Raw genomic sequence first — 9575 nt, 5'->3', positions numbered from 1 at the left:
GCAAAATCTATCTAGAATTCTGAAACAATACCATCAACTCCAGGTGACTTATTACTCTTAAGTTGCATCATTGCATCTAATACTTGTTGTTGTGTGAGAGGGGTGTCACACATCAACCGCTCTTCCTCCGTTACAGAGTTTGTAAAATCAACACATTGAAACAGTCCATCCATTGCATCTTTGTCAAACTTTGTTTTATAAAGTGAAGAAAAGTAGCAACAGCAAAACTCAGAAATACTGCTCTTACTCTCAGTCACAACTCCATCAATGTTCAGTTGAGACATGGCATTGTACTTAGCATGAGTTTTTTCCGGTTTAAAGAAACAGGAAGTCATTTGTTCACCGTGTTCAAGCCACTTCAGTCTGGATCTACCAAAAGCAGCCTCTGCTTTAACCTTATATATATCATCTAAAGTGTTTAGAAGTTCAATTCATTTTCATTTTTCATCATGTCAGAGATTTTCTGGTGCAATGCTAGCCAAGGACATTATATCTGTGATCACTTTCTCCTCATTTTGGCGTCTAGATTTGGCTAACTCACTTCCATATCTTCTTAAAAATCCACCGATTTCAAATTTAAGGAGTTCCCAATTTTTTCCATAATTTCCTTCCTTCAGAGCATTTAACCAATAAAACTGAATAATTCTACTAAGTTCATGTTTGACATTGTCATGCCTCAATAAAGAGCTATTCATCTTCCAATCAGAGAATTGCTTGGTGTCAACCATTCCTGGAAGGAGATGTAAAATATAAGGATGGCTCTATGGTCAGTTACAGCCCGATCTCACGAGGATTCGTGAAACTGTCACTTAAGTTTTTGTTTGGGTTTTCGTGCTCACCAACACGATTTCGTCATGTTTTTCGTGTCGCTCACAACGAAATTCACACCAATGTATTTTAAGCGGGGACTTTTCGTACTCAGAACGTAACGAATGGGTATATTATATTTTTAATGTAAAAGCGTTGCGAATCCAACGCTATATTTGCATTACATCGTCCCTAACCATAACCCTAACCATAACCCAGTGGTACACTTACTAATTTGCATAGGAATTTAAATAATGTCCGAAGGCTGCAAACGCGATTATAAGAATGTCTGAAGGCTGCAAACGCGATTATACAAACACTATACACCGATGGAAAGCTTAGATTGTCATGAATCCGCCGGTATAAACCACTTTCAGATGCGATTACCGCAGCGGGTGAGAAAAACATTTCGTTGTGAGCAACACGAAAAACATTTCGTTGTGAGCGACACGAAAAACATGACAAAATCGTGTTGGTGCGCACGAAACCCAAACAAAAATTTACGTGACAGTTTCACGAATCCTCGTGAGACCGGGTTGTCAGTTAATGGGGTGGGGGTAGGACATTGATTGGAATATTGTCTTTAGAAAGTGATTTAGAGAGCAGCCAGTAATCCAGGCCAGACTGTCTGGAGACATTTTTATTACTCCAAGTATTTGGAAACTTCTCTCTCCATACATCACATAAATCATACTTGTCAATTAAAGAGTTGAACTGAACATTTGGCTGTGAGCATTTAGCTGGAGGCCATCTATCATCACCTCATTCATGACCACATTAAAATCACCTCCTACAATGAAGTAAGCCTCAGGGAATGTCTGAGTTAGAGCTGCAAGTTTACAGTCTAATGTATGAATAAGTTTATCATTTTCTGATTTAGAATTATAACCTTACAAAAGAACAATAATCATTGCTTTGCCATTCCAGTCTACTATTAAACAAATCAAATGAGCTTGACTGTCACAGAGTGCATCAATTTTCCAGGAAAACTACCCTTTAAACAGATCCCCCAGCAGAATGTTCTGTTCATGTCATCACCACATGTCGTTTCCCATTGATTTTTCCACAAGTTTACATCTTTAATAAGTGAGTGTGATTCTTGAAAAAAACCAAATCAGTTTTCAGCTGTTTAACATTAAAAATAAAGCTTTACGCTTTACATTATTCCTCAGTCCCCTAGCATTGAGTGAGACAAGTGAAAAAGACATAAAAAAGAACAAATAAAAAAAAACCTTTCTAACCTTCTAGCTATGTATATTCTGGCACACACACAAAAAGGAAAGGCAGCTCAGCGACACCTATAACCTGATGTTCTAGTTCATTAAATGAGATTTTCCAAAAGGATTTAAGGCAATGGCTAGCATAGAGTGATATCACTGAAAAAAGAGGAAAAAGAAAAGAAAAAAGTTCTGTTTTGCTGCACAATTGTACAAAATGATTTAAAGTTCTACAGTCAGTCATGGCACCAGTGAAGTTTGTATCAGTCTGGGAGAATGATGTCACCTCTATGAACGCTCTGGTCCTTTATCAGTGGAACAGTGTGAGAGCCATGTAACGTCCATGTGTGCTGCTGAAAGAGTCTCTGCTGCTTGACCGTCCTCCTCCTTTCAGGGTGACGCCTGCTGGAGACCGATGGTTGACACCAGGTCTGAGGAAGTGTAAGTGTGTTTTAATGGATTGATGGAAACAAAGCAGCACATTCAAGCATCTTCAAAGTGTCACATCTCTGAGATCATCATCAAAGCTTTAATACTGATCACATGATCCATCAATAACTGCAGCTGTGTTGTGTTTGTTCTCTCCATCAGATTCCTGTCAACTCACAGTCGACACAAACACAGTACACAGAAACCTCAAACTGTCTGACAACAACAGGAAGGTGACACATGTGATGGAGGATCAGTCGTATCCTGATCATCCAGACAGGTTTGAATTCTTGGAAACAGCTGCTGTGTGGAACTGGTCTGACTGGTCGCTGTTACTGGGAGATGGAGTGGAGAGGAGGGGTTGACATATCAGTGAGTTACAGAGGAATCGGAAGGAAAGGAGGCAGTGATGACTATGTGTTTGGACGTAATGATCAGTCCTGGTGTCTGATCTGCTCTGATGGTGATATTTACTCTGTACATGGTGGTTACTATGTCAGACACAATAACATTCAAACATCCATCAGTTCCTCATCAGACTCTCACAGAGTTTCAGTTTATGTGGACGTTCCTGCTGGAACTCTGTCCTTCTACAGAGTCTCCTCTGACTCTCTGATCCACCTCCACACCTTCAACACCACATTCACTGAAACTCTCTATCCTGGTTTTGGGTTCTGGTATTCTGGTTCCTCCTCAGTGTCTCTGTGCTGAGTTGAGTCTCCAGAGTCTCCTCCTGGTAGAGAAACAGTGTTGAACAGATAGCTGAGTCTCTCCATGACTCTGTCCCTCACAAACATGTTTTCACATTCATGGATTAAATGTGTTTCTTTGTCAAATCCTTCTAAATGATTCCTTGTAAACTTGTTCCTCTTCAAAGATGGAAGTTGTGATTATTCCAGGAGCCAAATGTGGTGTTTGCGTCTTTTTCCAGTCAAATGTTGAGAGTGAAAATCAGGATGTGGTGTTCCTCTGACGCTCACTTGAACTAAAAGCATTTGAGCTGCACAAAGTGTGAAATGAGAGAGGAAGCAGTGAATCTCCAAACTGCTGACAGACTTTCACACATTATTGTCCAGTGAAAATCAGCTTTTGTGCAGCCACACTTGATCCTGATTTGAGTCTTTAAGTCCTGTTCTAGTGATGAAATGAGAACTTCCTTCATCTGTATCACTCTTTCCAAAGTATTCTGTGCTCTTCGGTGGTTTGTGGTAAATTCATCCTGAAATCCTTCCATTTCTGTCCTCAATATTCTACCAAATATGAAAGATTCCTTTGGAAGCAGATCTTCAAGGATTTTAGATTTGATTTCCAACAGTCAGAATGTTAGAAGTTTCCCTGTTGATCATATTTTACTGATAGTTTCTCCCAAATGTTTCAGCTCATTTTTACTGGAATATTCTGAAGTAAAGTTTGTGTTTTCTGGTGAATGGATCAGATCTCACATTTAGTTTCAATCAAACCCTGAGGCTTCTGGAAAATACACACAGCTTTAAAATAATGTTGGATCATCTGCTGACTGTGTCGTTATTAAATGCTTTTAGAGTTTCATTATTTTAACCCTTGTGTCATTTTAAAGTTTGAAAATGTGGAAAATAATAAATATTTTCACAGTGAAACTTCTGATGTCCACATTTGAACATTTTTGGGACATTTTTGAACATTTTTTAGTGGAAAAAGAAGAAATGTTTCTAAAGAACATTCACATAAAAATCAACCAAAATCCAGTAAATTCTCTGGATTTTGGTTGATTTTTATGTGAATGTTCTTAAAGAAAATATCAGAAGTTTTACTGAAAAATATGGAATCACTTTAGATATTTTTATGATTTTTTGGAAAATTCTTACTCATTTTTTGAACATATTTACAAGAATTTTCTTGCCAAATTAGGGGGATTTTGTTTTTGTTTTTTTAAATAAAACTTTTAAGGAATTATTGGAATTTTCTTCCTGAAGGTTTTTGCACATTTCCATAAATTTGGTGAATTTTTTTGCTGAATTTCTGGATTTTTTTCCTGTTCTTTGGTGGCGTAAATGAAGCCAACAGGAGGGTTGATATCCAGAGCTAATAATAAACAGCAGAGGACTGATGGGTCTCCTTGGTGTTTGCTCCTGTTAACATCTCATCTTCTAGTAGTTCCACATTGAAGGAATTCTGCTGGACAACATTGAGAGCATATGAATGAATTTTCCATCCAAAATAATGCAGTGAATGTCAAATAAAGTGGTGTTGAAGCTTGTCAGAAGCTTTCAATGAATGTAGAAAGAGTGTAAAAGCAGCATCCTCTACCAAATGAGCACAATCCATCAATCATCATCAAAGTGTCCAAATTCCAGAGAAGACATGAACTGCAGATTGTAAATGAGTCAAAGTATCAATTTAAAATCATTTCTAGACCATGATCACAAAGTCAAATACTAGATTGTTCTTTTGTCCTTTTCTGTCTCATTTTCACAATATTTTGTCTGGTTTTGTCTCATTTTTTGTCTTTTCTAATCTGACTTTTGTGGTTTTGATCCTGTAGTAAAAAGCGGTCCGGCCCACTTGAGATCAAACTGGGCTAAATGTGGAACCTGAACTAAAATGAGTGTGACTCCCTGATTGAAAGCTTCTTTGAATGCTTCAAACAGTCATTCTCTAATATCAGCCCAGAAAAACGGATCAAAGTTGGTTGTAAGTCCATCTGGAGCCGCTGATTTCCCCAAAGACATTTTCATTCCAGCTCTATCAATCTCTCCAAACACGTGCTTTTAAAGTCAGTCTGAGGAAGAAATGCTTTGACTTTTGAAAGAAAAAGCTGCTGAATGTAAATGCTGATAGAATCTAAATCTTTCATCTGCTCTTTCTTCTGGATTGCTCCCAGTTTGATCATCAACATTTAGAGGCTGATTGCATTTCTCTCTAATCCACTGAAATAGGAACTGTTTTTCTCCCCATCTTCCATCCATTTAGCTCTGGATGCTAGAAATGCACCTGGTGCTTTATTCCAATCCAATTCATCTCCTTTAGATTGGAACCCAATCACTTCTTCTTTCTTCCTATCAGAGAACACATTCATTTTACAACACTCATTCATATCATTCATCAACTGTCTTTCTCATTCTTTGGCTTTCTGACACATTCTTTGACCACAATCTACTGAGTTTTCTCTCACTTTATGTTGGAAAAATTCACATTTACTTCCAGAAGAACCAACGCCATCGTCTGACTTTAACCCTCCTGTTGTCTTCATTCACCAAAAATATTGTTTCCTGCTCTGAAAAAATACAAAAAATCAGCAAAGAATTCACCAAATTTATGAAAATGTGTAAAAACCTTCAGGGAGAAAATTCCAATAATTCCTTCAAAGTTTTATTTTAAAAAACAAAACAAAATCCCCCAAATTTGGCAAAAGAAATTCTTGTAAATATTTTCAAAAAATGAGTAAAAATCTTCCAAAAAATCCTAAAAATATCTAAAGTGATTCCATATTTATCAGAAAAACTTCTGATATTTTCTTTAAGAACATTCACATAAAAATCAACCAAAATCCAGAGAAATTACTGGATTTTGGTTGATTTTTATGTGAAAGTTCTAATTTTTTCCATTTTTTCCACTCAAAAATGTTCAAAAATTCCCCAAAAATGTTAAAATGTGGACATCAGAAGTTTCACTGTGAAAATATTTATTTTTTTCTCTACATTTTCAAACTTTTGAACGGATCAATCTGAGCCTCAGGATGACACGAGGGTGAACTGAAGATCAGATTTTTCTCTCCATACTACAGTCCTGCTCATCTTTTCAGAAACCAGAGTTGAATTTCCAGTATTTCTGTCTAAATGTTCTTCCTGTTTCAGGCATAAATGGAACAGTAATTCCACAGGGATCAGTAGTAGGAGCCGCTCACATTTCAGTCTGACAGACACATTTGAACATTTCTAGAGTTGTCAGCCACAGATCTGTTCTTCATTTACAGCTTCCATGAGGCCTGATCCATGAAAACTGTCTGAAATGAGGATCATTATGTCTCCATTTGTGCCAAATGTTTTGATGTTTTGATTGTATTTGTGCTCCACATATTTGGTAGGGAGTCTATCCAACCATTGGTCAGGAACACAATTCACTAAAATATGACCAGTTGGTGTTTGCTTCTAAATTCTCTTCTGATAGAGTTTCTTGTTGGTGTCATTTCTCAGTCAGCGTCTTCACTTCTTTCTGCACTTTTCCCACCTGTTCTTCCAGCTCCACTCTTTTCTTCTTGTATTCGGTAACCTCCTCTCTCATCACTGCTACCAGGCTGCACTTTTCCTCCATTTTTCTGCTCAGCTCTTCCATGTGTTTTTCCTGGATATCAAAGCTGTCTGTGAGCAGATTGACAGCTTCTAGGATTTTCTTCCTGGTACCAATGAGTAGTGGTGATCCAAACATCCACAAAGGAAGAGAAAATGAGTCTCCTTTCTGTTCAAAGTCCTACACTTCATTTATTTAGACTAAACTTCAGATGAAACAAACTATGAGGGAACGTTTGAAGATTTCAGGAAAGTGTTGCTGCTCAGAGCTCCATCTTAATGGAAGTCTCTCTGATCCAACTAACAAGTCAGGACTCTCTGGGATTCAATCTGGGAAAAGTCATGTTGTTGATCCACCACTAGATGGCAGCAGAGACTCACACACAAACCTCTGTCCCTGCAACCATCAGTAATCAATAACAATACTGATACATCATCAACAAATAAACCAAGATTAACAATATTTGTGATAGTTTTGAGTCATATTTTTGTAATCTTTCATATTTGTTGCGGTTATGAGGCATAGTTCGGTCATTTTTTTAAATCTTTGTGGTAGTTTTATCTCATATTTTGGTCATTTTATCCATATTTGTGGTAGTTCTGTCTCATATGTCGGTCATTTTATGCAGATTTCTGGTCGCTTTATCCATTTCTTGGTCATTTATTCCTATTTGTGATCGTTTTAATACTAATATTTAAATGAATCTGATTATTCTCCATCATTTCTAACACTGTTGGCTCTAAACCTTCATATTTCTACATGTTAGTTTCCCTCTGTGATCAGTAATACTGGAGGGTCTGAACCTCAGAATTTAAACCTGTCCTTTAAGGCACATATTCAATACACTGTAAAGAGACTGAAGCTTTTACTTGGATTTTATTTTAGAAATAAGTCTTGCTTTTCCTTCAGAGTGAAACAGAAACTGGTAGAGTCAACTTTTCTTCCGATAAATGATTATGGTGAAGTGTTGTATATGAATGCCTCCGATCAATGCCTCCACATGCTGGATTGTGTGTATCATGGTGCTCTGAGGTTTACGACAAACTGTGGAGTTTCAACTCATCATTGTGTCTGATACGGTAAAGTAAATTGGCCTTCATTATATGTGCGCCGGCTTGGCCATTGGTCTGTGCTGATTTACAAGGCCATTCTTCAGATGACTCCATCTTATTTATCACTTCTTTTAATTCCATCTAATAGGTCCTACAGTCTCCGATCTCAGGACTTTTTACATTTTACTCTTCCTAAGGTCAGAACAGAAATGGAGAAGAAAGTTTTTAGATTTTCTGCTCCAAGTACATGGAACACTTTGCAATCAGAGCTCAAACTCCAAAGTTTGGTATCTCTGAATGTTTTTAAGTCTATGATAAACTCCATCACACCCAGGCTTCAGGAGTGCAAATGTCCAATTTAACTGAAGTGTTTGACTAATCCTTTTGAACTCTTTTAACCAAATTTTTTAAAATCCAATTGTAAATTGTATGTCATTTGTATTTTTAACTGTATTTGTAACGTGTTGAAACTTTATGTGCTGCCAATCTTGGCCAGGTCTCTCTTGTAAAAGAGATCTTGGATCTCAATGGGAACAACCTGGTTAAATAAAGGTTATAATAATAATAATTACAATAATAATAATAAACTGCTTCATTTCATTTGTCAAACCAATCTGATTTATCTGCAGGAAAAACTGATTTCAAGAAAAAGGACATTTCTAAGTGACCTCAAACTTTTGAACAGTAGTGCATATTTATATAATGTCATATTTTTTAAAATTAGACATGTAAGATGAAATAATATTGATGATAGCTTGTGTCCTTGTTTCTCTTTTAGCACACATCACACAGTATTACAATGAATAAGAACATTCAATCATCAAATACAATCATTTTCATAACAAGCTGCTGTGGAGGCAAAACCTTTTTGTTCTTTGCAATAAATCTTTTGTTCTTTTATTCAGAACTCTGAAGGTACAGGTGACACAGAGTGCAAAGCAGTCTATGTGTCAAGTCAAACTGGAAGGAGCTGAAAACTCAAAGGAGAAGCATTTACGCACAGGTCCTACACTCAGCTGGGACGGAACCAACTGCGGCTGCAAGTTTGCCACCGGCGGGATACAAGGGGACACACGCAGCACTGAGGAGGAAGTGAGACGAAGTGACCGCGTTCAAACAAAGTGTCCGTGAGTTTCTGTTGGGAAAGCATCAAGATCTGCGGCAAACTGTGCAGGATTGCGTTCATCTCCAAAATCCGGGTTGCAGCCGGTAAGAGCAGAATTCTGGAGACTCTAAAAGACTGTTTAAGCTGCCGATGTGTGCCACTGCAGTATGTGTTAGCATTAGCATTAGCCACGGAGATCGGCGTCAGCCACGAGCGGCTTACTGTCAACTTACCAATAATTGCCGTGTGTTTTGTCATTATTCAGTTGAAAATAAGATTGCAGGCTAATTGGTGCTAATTAGAGGGTTCCAGCTAAGACCAGTGAATTCATCCTGTTTGTAATGGTGGGTTTTTATGTATTTATGGGTAGTGCTAGCATGTCGTCATTTGTTACGGTCACGTACTACAAAATGGCTACCGGTTGGCAAGAACCAGCATTAGCATAACGGCTTGCAACGATAACAGTATCGTGTTTGGAGCAAATACGTAAATTTATTGCTTTTCGTGAATGAAAATGCACATATATTTACCACAATGGTAATATCATGTGTAGTTGTTGGTTGTACTAAGCGTTTTAAGAGAGGATCAGGCTTGAAATTTCACCGGATACCGATTTCAGGAGAGAGAAGATGGCAGCCGGAAAAAGTGGACCCCAGTAAGCAGCAGATATCGTGTTTGTGGCTCCCACTTTTCTTCAGG

The 9575-nt window shown here is 37.7% G+C and overlaps 1 protein-coding gene across 8 annotated transcripts in view; it reads left to right on the top strand.

Annotated features, from left to right (window-relative positions):
* The first annotated feature begins 8817 nt into the window (after positions 1-8817).
* Positions 8818-9575, top strand: part of LOC127532009 (zinc finger protein OZF-like) — a 51650-nt gene continuing 50892 nt past the window's right edge. For 4 of the 8 annotated variants that reach the window (XM_051942958.1, XM_051942950.1, XM_051942960.1 and 1 more), the window contains exons 1-2: positions 8819-8980; positions 9496-9574. The gene's annotated coding sequence lies outside the window, so the exon portion shown is untranslated. Of the gene's footprint in view, positions 8981-9495; position 9575 lie in introns of all 8 variants that reach the window. The other 4 variants (XM_051942954.1, XM_051942956.1, XM_051942955.1 and 1 more) reach the window with 3 other exon arrangements.

This window comes from Acanthochromis polyacanthus, chromosome 22 (assembly GCF_021347895.1).
Source record: "Acanthochromis polyacanthus isolate Apoly-LR-REF ecotype Palm Island chromosome 22, KAUST_Apoly_ChrSc, whole genome shotgun sequence".
Classification (NCBI taxonomy): Eukaryota; Metazoa; Chordata; class Actinopteri; family Pomacentridae; genus Acanthochromis; species Acanthochromis polyacanthus.
This window is presented reverse-complemented; position numbering and strand designations above follow the sequence as displayed.